The sequence below is a fragment of the Phlebotomus papatasi genome, chromosome 3, assembly GCF_024763615.1.
Source record: "Phlebotomus papatasi isolate M1 chromosome 3, Ppap_2.1, whole genome shotgun sequence".
Classification (NCBI taxonomy): Eukaryota; Metazoa; Arthropoda; class Insecta; order Diptera; family Psychodidae; genus Phlebotomus; species Phlebotomus papatasi.
Genome location: NC_077224.1, coordinates 38,198,777 through 38,213,109, shown reverse-complemented (window position 1 = coordinate 38,213,109; position 14,333 = coordinate 38,198,777). Strand labels below are relative to the sequence as shown.

Genomic DNA, 14,333 nt, shown 5'->3' with positions numbered 1-14,333 from the left:
CAGCAAAAATGCATTGGATTCATTTCCATAAATAAAACCATGTTTGTTGAAATCTCTCTTCCAAAAAATAAGTTCATGCACTGATTCGTTTTAGTATGAGTTTGTGTATAAAAAGCCTAGGAATCAAACAGCTTGCGATAACGAATACGTTTCTTCATTGACCCCCCTATCTTATTTTAGTCTTTCTTATGGTCTTTATACACTAGAGAAATTTATGTAAATATTTCATTTCATACTTATTCCTACAGAAGCCTAGGCAATTTATTTCAATATGGATGTAAATTTCATTATTGAGTATCAGTCAAAAACCACAAAACAGTCGTGACAGGAACCAATTCATAGAAAAGTCGATAATGCAGAAGCTCTTTAGAAAAGTAAATGCTAAAAAATGTTCATTTTTCATTGAAATAGTACCATTATGCTATATTCATCCCGATGTATTTAATTTATTCGCATCTGTTGTATTATATATCACACGTAAATTAAACGGTTTTGGTTTCTTTTTAGAAATAGATATTTAAATCTTTCTAACTTAGGGTAAGTGCTCATAATTTTGGACAGTTTCTAAATTTGGACACTTTGAGGGTAAAATTGGACACTAAAAATAAATTGATTAAAATGATGGATTTTTATTCCTATATTTGATGAATAATGAATTCTATCTGAATATTTGTTCTTTTTGGAAGATTTTAACATTAAATACGTTAAAATTTGAATATGATTTGAGTTGAAATTGCTTTGTTGAAAATTCAGTGTGAGCAATTGCTTACGAGAAATATGACAGAACTTCGTGGCTTACTTCAGTCTTATTTAGTTTTGGTGAAGTACTAACAAAGTTTGTTCGCTGTTTTTGAGTGATATTATTGAATATTCATTGAATATTGTGTTGATTCACGTTACTGATGATTTGTACATTTGACCTGAAGTGAGATTTGCCTTGTGAATTATATTTTTCGTGTGAAAAATGGGAAATTTTTTAAGACATTCACCAGTGAGGTGATGATTCTTATTTTGGACAGGTGTTTTTCTCACGAAATTTCGTGAAGTTTTAGCTTTTGTGATGACTAGGTTGGACAAATGCATGGAGAAACAAAGGAGCATCATCTCTACGAAAGAGATGCAGTGAGAAATGCCTTGAAAAGCTCCCGGAAAGGTCAGGGAATGAGCGAATCCGCACGTACTTGGAGTACCGAAGTCAACTCACTTTAATGAATGATATGGAAAGTTTCTGGGCTTCTTGTGACATTCTACGTTTCCCTTACATGAACAGGAAGAGGACTTGGTAAGATTGGTTCATGAAATAAAGAACAATGGGCATCCTGTTGAGGCGGATTATATGTCCAAATTTACAGACAAGTTGTAAAAATTAATAACCAAGTTGTCCAAAATAAGAGTCAAATTCACCTCTACATATCAATTCATTTTTAAACGTATTAAAACTAATTTTAGTAAAAATGAGATGATAAATAGCTTGCCAAGTTTCTAAACAATCCTTCTGAAAAGAGAGTAACAAAAAAAGTCAATTAGTATTGAAAATATCGCACTTCAAACTTAGGATATCGATGCTTATATGCAGACTGTCCAAAATTATGAGCACTTCCCCTAATCAATTTTTGAAAACTGATTCATCTAACGGCCTTTTAAATATTCCTATGATTTGAAGGGTTAAATGGATAATATAGTATTAGTCACTTGTATATCAGTTTTCTGGCACTTATTTGATTTTGATAGCAATTGACTTGAGAGTATGTGGTGCATGGTGCATTTCAGCTGATCTCAATTGCGGTCAATTTATGGATGAAAGTGCAGAGCAAAAGAGTTCAAAGGCGAAGAATATGAGGGAGATTTAAGCAAGAGATGAACGAAAGTAAGGAGACAAATAGAAGCAACATGAATTTCTATTTGGCTCTTAATTAAACCGTCTTCTTTAATTACCGTCACATCCGCTGGTGTTATTTGGGATAGGTATAGACTTCATGAGCTTAAAGGATAAATAATAAAATCATTTGTCTTCAATGACAAATAATTAAAAGTCTCTTTTTCTTAGCTTTGGGGCAAAAAAGTCAATGAGGAAATTCTAATTATCTGACTTTCTTGAAAACATTTTACGAAGAAAGGATGATCTCAAGGAAGTGCAAATCATTTTCATTTCCTTGATGAAGATTGCTAGCAATTTAAAGTTTAAAGCACCAAAATTTTCATTGGATTAAAATTTACTTTCTACCAATAATTCACAGTGAAATAGTTATGCATTGAAGTGCTAGAATAGTCTTCTTAAGTGCCAGCTTAAGAGTATTCAAAGAAATCAAACTTTCAATACATTTCCGTAGATAAAGTTGAAGTTACTGCTAAAAAAAAAATATCTCCCAAAGGATATTCTAAAAGTGTTCTAGTTTCATTTTAAACATTTCTTCCAACAAAGAGAAACAATCGAGATGAAAATGAAGAGTGATATAATAACACCAATGGAAAGAAAAATATACCAAAAACTTAACTTTCGTCCGATAGCTTTTTTGAGATATGGAAAGTTGTTAATTAATTCATAATAAATAAACTGTTGAGGAAAAAGATGAAATAAAGACGAAACGAGACGAAAAGTTTGACAAGATTTGGGAAAAACATTGGAAAATTTATAACATAGAATTTATAGAGAAACTTTACTCTTTTTTTTCTTTTTGTTTCATTTTTCAATCCTCCCTCATACTGTGAGCGTTAGAGTAGATTTTTATGAAACTTTCTCACAGCTTTCCCAAAGACGTGATTCACCGGTACTTTCATTCAAAGTTTGTGTTTCCCGGAAATCATTTCTTTGATACATATTTTTTTTTAGCTTGCAATCGTACTCAATCATTTTCAAAACTTAAAATGAATGGCACATATCAAATGCAAAATAATTTCAATAAATGAGAATTTCTGATTCCTTGAAAAATGTTAGCACTAGTTTTGAATGAAAATGACATTATTCATCACGTTATGTCGTTCATATAGTTTAGTTGAAATTATTTACAATATCAATATCTGTCGACTGAAATTAAATATTATTTTGTCAGATCGAGTGACAACTTTTACGTATACGTACGTTTTAGCATTCATAGATCACAATTAATATGACTAAATTTGATTTTCATGTTCGTACCATTCGTTTGTCAATATGTTCCGTTCACCTCTCCCGGTTGATCCGGCCGTTCCGTTTATCCCTGTCCTATGTTCTGTTTATCTCGTACGTCTCGTCAGGCCTTCGATTAATATTTGAAATACTTTGAAAAAAGCAATATAATATGGAAAATGGCCTCTACACAGAAATTTATGGTAATATTGAAGCAAATTTCCTATACTTGTCTAGGAAAAATTCTTCAATATGGATTTATTTTTCTCTAGTGTGTAGAAACCACAAGTCTGTAAGGAAAAATAAAAGAAATTCACATTATTCGAAGGTATGGACTATGGACGTTCGAAGGGAGAGTACTTTCCCCTAGTATCGCTTAAGAGTACTCGTTTTGCATGATTCTCCGTTCGTCCCACCAAGTACTCAGTATTGTTTTCTTTCAAAGATATTTGGTCGTACTTTATATCCTGATGCTTAAGGGAATTCGACTCTGGAAACTTTTTGTTTCGTACCGCAAAAAAAAACAATTCAAAAACTCAAAAATAGATTTTTGGTTTTTTTTTTGTTTGTAATTCAATCAAATCATTGAGCATCCATTTACCCCCATTTTGATTTTTACCATGGAATGCAAACTCATGTGGACACTGGTGAATTATACTTCATTTTCCTGCAAGCAAATTTTATGATTTTCATCCAATAACGCTTTCAGATCGACGCCATCAATTATCGTTATCTTATTATCTCTACCTAATTTTCTCATATGATTTTCGATGGTGGATATTAGCTGTAGGCTTGTTTAACCAAATAGCGTGCTTTACTTAATTTTTTTTTCAAATTAAAGTGCAAAAATACCACTCCCCGCAAATACGGTTTTTTTAAGCACAAAACTCAAAATCTTATTCAGATTATTTCTTGCGATATCTACCGGTACTGTGATTAATATTATAGACAGAAGACTAACCTAAAAAATTAATACAACTTCGGTCATGTGTGCGGACTATATGTGTTGTTAGTATTACTTATTTCTCATGTCTAAAATATTAGTTGAGGACCACAAATGCGAGAGAGAACGGATGCGAGAAACATTGACATACGGTTTTAGAGGTTTTAGACAAGATTAAATATCCGGTGGACGACACAAGATGGTGATGTCAGATTCTTCTGTCAATGCACCTTCCCATATTATGGAAAACCCTTAAGTTTTGTATTCTTTTTTTTTAATAGCTCAGCCTATAGTATGAATTGGATTTAAACTTTAGTATGTTATAACTCGACCATTTATTTACTTTTACTGCTCGAACTCAAAGAGAGAGCAGTTATACAATCGACTTTTTTTCAACTTTGCACTGTTCTGGAGCTTAAACGGTAAGAGATATCGACTTCCGGTCTTCGGTGATCTTTCCTCAAATGACACTATCTCGTGTCCAACCTCTTTATTTTCCCCCCTCCCCTTTCATACGTTCCCTATCCCTCAAAAATAGGTCAAAAATGAGGTTTTTCCAATTTTGCAAAAAATTGGCCCAAGCTTTTTCAATGATTTTTGGATATGTCTTAGAGCTAGTCCTGGCGAGCATTTCGTCCAAACATATCTATGACCGGAAAATTCGCTATTTTGAATTATTGAAGGTCAAAGGTCAACTTCTTTGGAAGTCTCATTTTTCAACCGAATTGGTTAAATTTGGATTTTTTGGAAAGGTATTGAAATTCTGAATCCGACTGCATCGGTCATGATCGGTGATGGATTGGGAAAGTAACGGTAATAGCTCTGTTTTAAAAATTAATGATAAAATTGTTTTTCGCACTTTTTTTTTTAAAAGAAAGAATTTTTATCTATTATGGGGGCGCGGGGAGCCACTGTCAAAGACACGTCTTAACGGTAACTGAATTTAAATTCTTTACATTAATTCTTTGCAAACTCCATTGATTTAGATAGAATAACTATCCAAGAACACAAATTGGCAACCGGAATTCAAATCAGGAAAGAGGAAAGAGGCCAATTTGAACAAATTCGGTGGGATGCCAAATTTTTCATCCGCCATTTTGTGCAAAAATTTTGCATGACTTTCCACAAAGCGAGAAAAGAACAACAAAATGTATTTCCAATTAATTGAAGGACTAAAGTAGCTAAAAATTCATTCCCTACAGCAATTCAGATAACAAATACCCAAGAATAAATCATCTAAAATCACTCAGTTTGCGTATGATGTATAATACCATGGTAAGAAATGGGTTAAATAATTTCTTAATGGCTTTCTCATTGTCTATAAACACGATTAAATCTTCAGTAACCCTATGTGCGTACAAAAAATATGCTAACGAAGAGGACTTTCTCGTGAGTTCGAGCATTTCGCAAAGCTGGGACGCTTTGCCATCTCTTTTTTTTGATAAATATAAGTTAAGGAGTAAGATCGTACTCCCCAACTTTATGTACTTTCACCTGAGCTATGGTTAAAAAATTCTTTTAGAAATTTCGATGACGCTTTTTGAGAAGCTGTCATATGTGATTTAGATGAAATTTTAATATGATTCCGATCGAAGATCGAAACCTTTCCAGTAATAGGTCATACCTTTCTCCCCTCAATGTATGTAACTTGAGTATTCCGGTGTTCATTAGCTGATTTTATATGAACTAATTTTATTTATGGAACTCCACAGAGAGAGCAGTATGTATCCATGTTGTTTGTCTGTTTATCCGACCACGTCTACAGCAAACGGTTAGAGATAGCGACTTGAGACCTTCAGAGGAACCTCCCATAAGACCAATCATCTATTTATAAATCGGTTTAAATCGGTTGTGAACTAGTAAACGGTAAATAATGCGAAAGAACTTTCGATGTTTCGATCTAAGTCTCGTCACGAGTTCGAGCATTTCGCAGAGCATGAGATGTTTTGGCGCCCATTTTCTTTTGTAGGCCTTCTATTTTCAAACAATTTATAATAGACAATGATCAGTGATAAGCTGAGATAAGTTTAGAGTAGCTGGGATTCTTTACATGTGACCTTGAAGTGTTTGCAATACAAAATATGTACAAATTCGATCGTGAGTTGAAGTTTTTAGTTAATGATTCGCGTAAATTTATTTTTTTTTTTCATTTAAATCACCGAAAACAGTTTACTCAACGCAATTTATTATCTCCATGCAACTCATAATCGAATTTGCAAACACTTCAATGCCGCTTGTAGAGAATCACAGCGACCATAAACTTACTTTAGCTTACTTGGTCATTTTATTATTCACTCAGGTTATTTGTTAACTATTAATTTGGTCGTTAATTATTCATCTTAAACATTATTTATTACATTGTTAGGGGAAGTACTCTCCTTTCGAATGTTCATGCCTTCGAATAATGTGAGTTTTCTTTTATTTTTTATAAGAGACTTACAAATTTCTATTAAATATTAGTTACCTTATTGTCAATTATTGATAATTGTTTTCTGATTGATAAAAGTTTCTGCCATAAAATTGTAAAACTTGCCATGTCAACTTTGTAAAAGTAATTTTCTCAAAGATTACACAGCCAATGAAGAAGCATTTCTGCCGTTTGGCTTCGGAGGCTGGTCAACAACGCTAAGACGGCGGCAGACGCATGGTAAGGGGGGAAACGTAGAGCTTGAATAAATTTATTATTATTATTATGTATAATTGTCTTAGGGAAGATAAAAGAAATTCACATTATTTGAAGGCAGGAATGTTCGAAAGGAGAGCACTTTCCCCTAATGTTTTTGAGGCAAAATTAATAAATAGTAAGTACGTAAATCCTATTAGATTTAAGATTAAGGATAAAACTTATGGCTGAATCTCATAGTCTTTTGCATTTTCTTTTTAAACATAATAATACATTGTATTTATAGTACATATAATACATACTAACATTACTATACATTAGTAATAGTGTATAGGATTTGGTTTTGATCTCTTGTAGCATGAGTGAAAGCTCTTTTCCTGAAATTAATCTATAATACTCAAACTTTGTTGTAGTCACTGGTGTTTAAACTTTGATAATAATCCTTGCACGCACAGCACACCCTGTCATATTTGTATGGCTTGTCCTTTGTGACCCAGTCCAAGTCAAAATTAAGAGAAAATCTCTTCATTAGTTGCAATGATTTGCAATCATGAGATTTCTAGAATGCCTGAATGACCAAATACATGTATGCTTGGCTCTGATATGATGGTGCACCAATGCACCTGGTCATTGAAGCATCAAATAGGGGAAATCAGGAATATTTAGGGTATGCATGAATTTGTTATATACATAAATAATTTTCCTAAATATTCCGCTTACAATGGTACAGAGACCCTTAACTGCTTCAGGACCCTCTTCTTTGAGAAGTCTACATCTAGCTATATTATTGACTACCATAGAAGCAAGATAATTGATTTAAAAAGGAAAGGATTTTAATTATTAAAAAAATCTTAATGTATATGCATGGTTAAATTTGGCTCATCATCTCTAAGTACTTCTGAACAAAATACACCAATAATACTGATACACAGCACAAAAAATAGGTGATAGTATTTTTATAAGAGTAGTTGTGCAAAATAAGCTTTAGCTCGCAGAAAGAATTAAAGCCATTACCGGAAAATCTCTCTCAAATACTTTTTAACTCCGGAGCTATAGCAAAAATGCACTAGAAACGGGATTAATCCGCCACAGTGGAAGAACTTTCTGTGGAATGTAGCACGGATTGCCACTGAGTGTGATAGGAAGGGACAGTGGGGAAGTATCCTGCTAAAACCAGAAAATCGATTTTTCTTTTAATCTGAAGTCGAGGATTATTATTTTTTATTTGTCTGGTTTTCCATTTGCCCTCCGATATTCCTCTTCCAATTTTGCAATATTCGTTGAATATTGAACTCACGGTCAATGCATTTTCGCAAAAGTTTTGACTGCAAATTTTCCCGCGCAAATCCTCCGGAACATCCCATGGAAAGAGAATGAGACACATGACGGGAAAAGTCCTCAGGGGGGTTGGGGATAGTCAAACCACATGATAGTTGGTGAAGCGATCCCGACCTTGGTGGCTATATGTTGTGGGTGGGGGTGATGGGAGCTGGGAAAAACTGCGGGAAAACTCATCCTATAGCACTGCAGCAAGAAGCTGAACAACACACAAGTCTGGCAGGAAAAAAAGTCCCAGAGTCGATGTCGAGCAGAAAATCTGTAACGACAAAATGAAGCCAAATTACATAAAAGCTCCCAGAGCTTTTCCCATTCTCTGCGCATCAATTAAAAAATTTCTCATTTACTTTTGAATGTTTTTCCTACGGGAAGGGTAGAGTTTTTTTTGAGTGGGAAAAATTCTGTAATTGGAATGATCTTTTCTCACTTTTCAGCATTTTTTTTGTCTACTGATTTCTAGAGTACTCAGAGAAAACATGAGACATCCTTTTGATGTTTTTAACATAGAAAATGCTTTATGCAAACTGAAAAAAATTATTTTCAGCACATTTTAATCAAAAAACAGTATTATTCATTATCTGTGGTAATTAAAATTTTGTCCATGCTATATGAAATTGCAAACAATTTTCCCTCAGTGTTGCATCAATTTATTTCATCCTCCAATTTTCTCCCTCTCCAAAACTACAAAAAATAATTTTACAAAAGAAGGAAGAGATAAAAATATAATTACTTTCCCAACTATAGAACGGAAATGAATCAGTGTTATTAAAATACTGTCGCGCCTATCAAAATAATCCCTCAGATTTATATATATTTTTTTGTATTTTGTATTTACCCTTTCCTTGGGATGGATTTTCATAAATAGAACGGCATTGTTTAATTTAATTTGCAATCATTTTGTTATGTTGCCAAAATAACATTGTAGCCCAAATGGAAATGTAGATGGAATTCTGGCGAGTAAATGATTGTGGGTGGAAAATTTCTAAAGGCATATTGTTTTCATATTAATGGAAAATAAATTGAGGTTCAATTGACTACACAATGTATATTTTTTTGTATATTTCTTTCCCACTACACCATTGTTGTACTTTTTCTCAGAAAAAAAAAAACAGATAAAATAAACATCTTTAACATTTTATGGAAAAATGTTTATTCAAAGAATTGGTTAGACTTTTTCTGCTCCAAATCAAAAAAAGAAACTGTACAACATTCTGATTTTTTTTAGATCTTCACCTAAATCCAAAAGTATAAATATTAATAGGATAAATGTTTTAAAACTGTCTCTTTCAATAATTGAAAATAGTATATTTAAGTAAATTATGTAAAATTTGAAGTCAAAATGCCATAAATATCGTAAATAGAGAAGTATAACCTAAGAATTTTCTATAAGAAGAGTAGGGGAAAATGAGGCAATTTTGAAATGGGGGATCTTTTAACACTAAACCTACCAAGACCGGTCAAATTGACCGGATTCAAAACTTTTCAAATTAACACATATTTAAACGATACAATGTCACCATCAAACTTTTTTGTATTTCTTAAAATATGCATGTAATATATTTTTCAGAGCTTAAATTTTATTGTTTTTTCTCTTTTCAAAGAAAAATTTGTTGAGTATCCTACATACTACGATAAACGTAAACGATATGTGAGTAGGTTAAGTGTTAAATAAATAGGCGTTTTTTACGTATAATTTTAATACTGAAGATTAGTTTGTTAAATTCAGTGTAAGTACTAGAAATACTTGAGATACAGTGTTCCTTTAGAATTAGGGGAACATGGGGCTACTTTGAGCTCTGTCTCTATATAGATATACATTTTCTCGCGTATTTCTAAAGGAAATTAGGCTTTAACGTAATGTAATTTATATTAACAAAACGATTGTGGTTCTGAATTAAATTATGAAATGACTAAGATTCCTTTAAAAATATTCGAAAAAAATCATATATCAATATAGCCTCACAGCTCAAAGTAGCCTGGCTTTCTCCTAGATTCTTTGAGATTAATAGATAATTACTGTTAAAATTATCTTAAAATGCATTACCATAGAAATCCTTATTAAAGGAACAGGGTAAGTGTGCTAAATTTCGACCAGCTTGCAATTCCGGCCACCTTTTTATTCCTCAAATTTCCATGAATTTTTAGTTATCACATACTCTAGAGATTACAATGCAAATTAATAACAAAAAATGTAGCTTCGACAAACGAGATGACGTGAAAAAGATATTGGAAGAATCCCCGAAGGGCAAGGAACTATGAGAATGAAGCCGAAATAGGGCACCAAAGCTATGTCTATATTTTTATTCATTTTAAAATGAATTAAGAATGGTTTTAGACAAAATAAAGACGATAAACTGTCTACAAGGTTCCAAACAATACGCCTTAAGAAGAAGGAATAAAAAATCAATTTGTTTTAATAATATTACATTTCAAACTTGAGACTTTGGCGCTTGCATGCAACTATGCCGATATTGGGAACACTTACCCTATAGGACAAAATGTGAAATATTCTTGGCCATAGAGTGTTCAAAGCCTGATGACCATGTCACATATAAGATTAATATTAAGATTAATACTTTCTGAACTGCGAGAATGCTTACAAAGGATAGCAAGGGTTTTATTTTGCCTCTGTCTTATGTTTCGCTCGAAAACTGACCGAATCACAATTGGAACGCATGAAAAGTTGCTCGAATTGCCTGTAATACGATTCAGAATAATACGAACAGTAATATCTTACTCATCGTATTACTCCACTAGAGTGTACTCTTTCTAACATACGTGATATTCCATTTGAAATTTTGCATACTATATACCTCTCTCTTCGGTTTTTCTTAATATTAATATTAATCTTATATGTGACACCACGATGAAGGCCTTCTCCTAATCGTAAAATTTGTATAATCCTGTTATACGATAATTTTTGACTCAAGTGATGATATGAGAAACATGTTTTCCGACTTAATAATTAAATAGTAGTAAAATCTGTAATAAATTTTTTGTCCGTTTATATTTCTGCATTTTAATGCTGATGTTTTCTTCTTGGAAAATGTCCTGTTTTTTTTTTTAATGAAATTGAGCCACATTGAGGAGCTTCGGGAGCATAAAGTTTTCCATCTTCAGTTTAATAAAAAATAGTTATGATGTACAGTAGGAGCTTCAAATTTGTAACTTCTGCGCCGTCCTCTAAATCCTTTCAAAAGACTTTTATCAAAGTGTGATTGTGTAAGAATCACACATATTAAAGGTAAATGCTAAGTCTTACGATAATGCATTAAACTCTAAAGATTGGGAGACTCTGTGTAGTCATTTAGCATTATTACTTCTTTGAAATTGCATTTTACAACGAATTTCAGAGGCTCTCACATAAGTGAAAAAAAAATCTAAGTGGCTATTGAGCTTTTCCCCAATAGGAAACCTCATTGATTGGATGAATTATTTATTGAACTAGTTCAGGAAGTGCAAGTTTTAACAAGCTATTATGGAAATTTAATAACTAAAATTTCTCATGTACCTTTAATGAATACCCGAATACTCAGAAAAGTTGAAGGAGTTCGTTTTTGGAGAGGATAAAGTTTCTGCAGTCGAATTTGATAAATTTTTAATTTAACCGTGTTATACTTCTTGTAGATTTTTTTTTGTTTTAAGCGAATTTTCTCTGCAAATAGTTACACAATCATCTGTAATTGTATTTGAAAGAAAAGCTTTCCCCACTCTACTATTCTGTGATCTGTGATAGAATGTTGAATAATTCGAGACGATAGATGCAAAGGAATCGTGTGTTTTCTCATCCCACTCTTTCGGAAAATGATACTGATTTAATCTTCATGAAAAAGAGAAGATAGTCAGGATTTGAAGGAGTATGGAGATCAGCTGAATAAATTCTTTTCAACGAGAAAATCCACACTGCAATGTAATTTGGAAAATTTAAATGAAAATTGCTTCTTCGAAATGATTCTTATCCTTTGCATAAAATTGTATTTAAATAAGGATTGACATAAAAGGATGTTAAAGCCTTAGTAGCAATAATTATAAGATGGATAGTTTTAGTGACTATAAACATAATCTAAAAAGTGTAAGAGAAATCAAATGTTTTATCCATAACCGATTTTATTGCATTATTTACTGAATTTAATTTAATTTTATAGTGGACTGGACAATTTTGATAAACACAGCGTCGGAAACTTATACGGACTCTAGATTAAAAACTTATGACTGGGATTTTGCACTTAAATTTATAGTCTGAAAAGATGGTATTGTGGTTAAAACTAAAAATTTTGAGTATTAGTTGCTTTAAGAATGAAACGAAGGTATACGGGCTTCAGACCCAAGATTTATTCATAAGGTTTAAATATACCCCCCTTATTAAGGTAATGAATTAGGGGTAGGGTGGAATCACCACTTCTCGCCAGTGCCCCACTTTTTGCTACTATTCGCTATTTCTCGCGATTTATGAAATAAATGAGCTGCAAAGTTACTTGTATTTTTACTGCTGCTATGTATAGAGTCGAAAATAGTAATTATTCGTTTTGAATATACGATTTTGAGCATTTTTTATAGCAATATTTTAAGGAAGTGCATCGAATCCAACATTTCTTACCCAATATACTAAGTGTCATCAAATTTTAATCAAACAAAATGTACCTTTTTGGATAAATAATTTGCCTATTTAATATTTAATTACACTTGTGGAATAGATAAAATTTGTATTTAGTTAATTAATATTTCATTTTATATTATATTTATATAAAAATGAGGCATGGCGAAAAGTGGTAATATTTTCGAATGATTTTACCACCTGTCGCCATCCCTTTTCAATAGGCGACGCTAACTTCACTTCGTAGATTCTAAGTTGTCAAATCTGAATTGTTTACTTTATGCAATAGTCTTATAGTTTGATTTCTCAAAGCGAAGAAAAATAATTTAAAGTGTGTAATAATAGGCTGATCATGATGAAATAGAAGTACTGAATGTATTCTTTGCATAATATTGCCCAAAATAATTGAGTTTGAACCTCTCCAAGTGGATGGCGAGAAGTGGTTACAGAACTGGCGAAAAGTGGTAAAAAATGGCGACGAAGTGGTTTTTTTGCATTGTTAATAAAAATCAGTTTTTTAAGTAGTCCAGTGGTTAAACTGGAGATGTATTGTTTTCACGAATCTGCAGCCAATACATTTAAGTAACTTTGTATCAAATTTGAGTTATCTTGTAATATGGGTTCAAAAATTATAATGAAATTAATTCCCGTTTTTCCTAAACATGGCGATAAGTAGTTAATTCTCCCTAGGTACTGTGACAAATTTTGAGCAGGTTGTGTGTAACCACCAAAGTTCAGAGATTGAATTGCCATATTTTACTTCTCGAGCCCAAAGAGGAACTATTATGCATATATTTTTTTACTTTTTATTCGACTAGAGGTCATACCGTAAGAGATATAAATATTCGGTTTCCGGTTTCCCCATCTAAATAATTACTGCTCGAACTCAAAGAGAGAGGAGTTATAGGGTTGGAGGAACGTCTGTTCGACAGGGAACCCCTATTGACACTTTTGCCAAAATATTTAAAATTATTTAATATATCTATAGTAAAATATAAGTAATACAACGTTTTTTCTGTAATATACCTTTTACTATAAACAGAAATGTTCAAATTTCATGTCCCAAATGGTACAGAGTAGGGTGTCAATAGGTGCTGACATGAGTTCTTAAAGTGTCAATAGACGTTCCTTTCACCCTATAATCCTCTCAACCCAATAGTATAATTTTGGGCTCGTTGGAAAGGTCTTGGAATTCCTGACAAACTTGAGCCAATTTCAATCGGTTATGGAGTACCAATAAGTAATTTTTGCCAGAGAATCAATTCTATTACTCTTAAATTATTTTATGGTATCTTTTGAGTCGGTTGAAAGTGGTAGAGAACATGTAAACGGTAAATGGATGGAGCGAGAGTACTTTTGAAGTATAGCATCTAAGTCACGAGTTCGAGCACTTTGCAAAGAAGTCTTTAAAAAATAATTGATAAAAATAATAATAATATAAAAATGGTAGCACAATGTTCCATTGAGGAATCTAAGCCTTGCCGTAAGAGAAGTTCGGGAAATCCATTATCATTTTTCTTATACAGGGATGGGGTTGTCAGTCCCATGCCCTGTGGAATCAAGTGGAGTGAGGTTCACTGGGTGCAGTTCAAACAGCTTCAATGCCAGAAAATTCCTGCTGACCTAAAGGGAGATTTGAACTCGAGAGACTTGCATCATAGAGTAGGGAACGAGAAAACGGTGTTTTACAAAGGTTTCCTATGAAAATATGTAATCTAGGTATTTTACT

General features: G+C 32.5%; 1 protein-coding gene across 2 annotated transcripts in view; it reads left to right on the top strand.

Annotated features, from left to right (window-relative positions):
* LOC129805545 (opioid-binding protein/cell adhesion molecule homolog) overlaps window positions 1-14,333 on the top strand; it is a 142,389-nt gene that overhangs the window by 21,891 nt on the left and 106,165 nt on the right. The gene's annotated exons all lie outside the window — the stretch shown is intronic.